At 33.4% G+C, this 3334-nt stretch overlaps 1 pseudogene; it reads left to right on the top strand.

Annotated features, from left to right (window-relative positions):
* Positions 1–1383: 1383 nt before the first annotated feature.
* LOC146719573 (uncharacterized) lies at positions 1384–3050 on the top strand (annotated as a pseudogene).
* The last annotated feature ends 284 nt before the right edge of the window (positions 3051–3334 follow it).

The following is a 3334-nucleotide window of genomic DNA, read 5'->3' as shown; positions in this document are numbered from 1 at the left end:
AAATGAATTGTCTATGTTTCCATACGAAAACAATATGATGTATTTCCGCAAAGCTTGCCGTAAACCTCATCAACATTTGCAACAGATTGTAAATAGGGCGACATGAAAATTTACAAATCACACAAAAAATTGTGAATGATCACAATAAAGTCATACATTCCGGTAGACCTTGGGTTAGTCCTACAGTTTTTAATGTTCCCTTAGATAGTCGCCAGTTTCAGATCTTAGACACAGGAAAATTTCGTCCATCAGTAAAGGATCGGGATAATACAATAATATTAAAAAATTCAAAGATTTGTCTTGTTCAGAGCATCATTTTCTTGCGTGATCATTATCATTTAGCGGTTAAAGAGTTTTGTAGAGTTGAAGATTTTTATGATATTGGTTTGTCATTGTCATCATCAGTAGGTACCTTTCGATGTTCTTTATTATCTGATGAAATTATTATAATAGATTTGAATGAAGTGCAAAATAAGTGTTTCCGTATACCTTATTGGCACACTGAAGGGCATATAGATCCTATTACTGATGTCTGGGTAGTTGCAGTTATTCTACATACTATGGATTAGGAACATCATTAGTAGATTAGAAATATCAGTTCTAATTTTAGTAGGTGCATTCTCTCTAAGGCCTTTAAATCCATACATAACTCTTACTACAACGTACAAACAAAAACGGAACATAGTTTTACGATTTTTCTTGTCGATTCAAGTTTATATGCGGGTTTAAATTTACGATCAATGAATGTAACGTAATGCATTAATTATGGAAGAACATGTGCGGAGAGTTTTTTAAAGATGAGTCAAGAGCGAGGACGAGGAAGAGGAAAAGGAATGAACACCGAAGGGAAGACAGCGTCTGCATTGCAATTATTAAACAAGGACATCAAAAAATACCGCACAAAACACATACACAAACCTAACATAACTACACTTCACAAAAATACACAAAAACAAGCAGCCTCAGCATCATCCAAGTATCATTCACAATCTCCAGTATCATCATCCTTGCATGTTCCATCACCATCATTCTCATCACAACACTCAAATAAACACATGCCTCCTCCATCAGCACCATTACAACATAGATCCATTGTATCACATTCACCTTCAGTAACCACTCAATTATCCGCACAAGACATTACACCAGTACAACGCAAACAAACATTATCACGCTCGTCTTCATCAGCATCTATACAATCATTCACGCAAAAAGTCCAGCCATCATTCAAACCACCATCACACAACAAACAAACAGTACACAAACATTGTCACGCTCGTCATTCATCAGCATCTATACAATCATTCACGCAAAACATCCAATCATCATTCAAACCACTATCACAACAAATAAACAGGAAACAACACAATCAGGATCATTTGTTCATGATGTACGCAGCCATCGCCTGTCCACACATAGAGAAGAATTGATAAAAGAAAAGGAAATAATGCAGTCTCTAAAGTAAGTTTTAAAAATAATTACAATAAAAATAGTCATTTATGTGCACGAATAAAGGCATTAAATTTCATTTTAGAATCATTATGGATCAACTACGTCGAATGGAAGAACGACAATTTCTATAGAAAATAAAAACGAGTAAGTATATTAATGATTTTATTAAAGAACAGCAAGCAAAACTGAATACTTATAAATACATTAATTACATAATTTTATTTTTTTACAGTGAAAATTGCAAAAACTATAAAAAGATTATTAAAAAGAATCTACAATGAAGAGACCAACAAAGCACAGGAGATCTCATTTAAAACTGTGGATGATTTCTTGGCCTTCGAAGAAGTTGATGAAGAAATTTATAATGATTTGGTAAGGATATATTTTGAAATATAATATTTTCTACACAAATATATATAGTAATTTTTCACTTTATCAAAAATTTTGTATTAGGTGGGATACTTTCTTATCTTGGACGAGCCAATCCAATAGATTGCGCCGCGGAATATTTTCGCAGCGTATTTCCAGAAGGACGAGGAGGTTCATCACACCTCACTCTAAATGGAAAAAGTGGACAAACGAGGGGGCTGTAAATGAGGGGACAGTCGCTTCGCTCAGGCATGTCAAGGTTTGTAAAAATACTGTCAGTGTATGATGTGCATGTGTCCTACATTAATTACGTTTACACGTCAAAAACTTAATTGGAATTTAGTAACTCCGTTTTGAGGTAGGCTACTCACAGTCATTCTTCTAAAAAATAAAACAGCTGTCATGTGACCACCTTATATGTCGTCTACAATGGGACTTTAGAAGAAATTAAGATTTACAAAATTGACAAATATTCATTATTCTTCTCTAAAGTCAATTGCAATTGGTTAATTTCTTAAATTTTAAATCTTAATATCTATTGTAGATGACGCATTAGAACAACCTAGGATTGTTATTAAATTTGATTAAAGATGACGTAAATGTAATTATTATGGGTCGTAAAAATAAAAATATCATGACCTTATACTTCAATTTTTTAAAGCAAATTCTGAAAGATATATGATTGTAATAATCATTATGTATAACTTTAAGAATTTGCTCCAAAAAATTGAAGTATTTATCAAGTTAATTTTTATTAATACGCGGGGGGGGGAGGGGTCATTGAATACAAAACTAAAGTGTTTTTTTGTCTATATTTTTTCAGATGCCATGAACTCAAACAAATATTTTATTAATCCCAACAACGTCGAATTTTATGACGCCTGGAAAAGGCTTTAAAAAGTCTTAAAACCAGAAAATGGCGGTTTACAATAAGAAACGGCGCCAAGAAAATGAGGAGGACGTCCCACCAAATCGACCGCCGCCGAAGAGACAACGAAGATGAGGTCTGTGTTTCTTATTTTTACTTTTACTTTTTTATTTTTTTTAGTTGATAATTCTTCCAATGTAAAGAAAAAAAGATAAACTTTGATACCAGTGCAAACTAGTTCTAAAAGAATAAAACTTTATGATTACAGAAAACTACAGAATTTGAAGATATCGTGGAGACTGAGCAGGAGATCGATGATGACGAAAACTTAGAGAACGATTCACTTGGTGGCAACAGATGAACTAACCGAGACTCAACACACGGGAGGGAAACTGGAGGAGATTGAAGATACGGAGGACGCTCTCTGGTAAAAATATTTATATTTTCAAATTTCATTAATTTAGGAATTTTACAATTCATCTATATATAAGCACCGTCTGTCTGTCTGTCTGTCTGTACGCGAAACTACTTCCGCATTTGTGGACCGATTTCTCGAAATTGGTACCAAAATGTTGCAATTTTTCGGGAGTGGCTGCTGTGGGGTTTTTTTTTTTTAATTTTTTTATTTTTATTTTTTTTTCTCAG

This window comes from Nylanderia fulva, unplaced genomic scaffold (assembly GCF_048542155.1).
Source record: "Nylanderia fulva isolate GAGA-0341 unplaced genomic scaffold, ASM4854215v1 Scaffold938, whole genome shotgun sequence".
NCBI lineage: Eukaryota > Metazoa > Arthropoda > Insecta > Hymenoptera > Formicidae > Nylanderia > Nylanderia fulva.
Note: the sequence above shows the minus strand (reverse complement) of the source record. Positions and strands in the feature narration are given on the sequence as shown.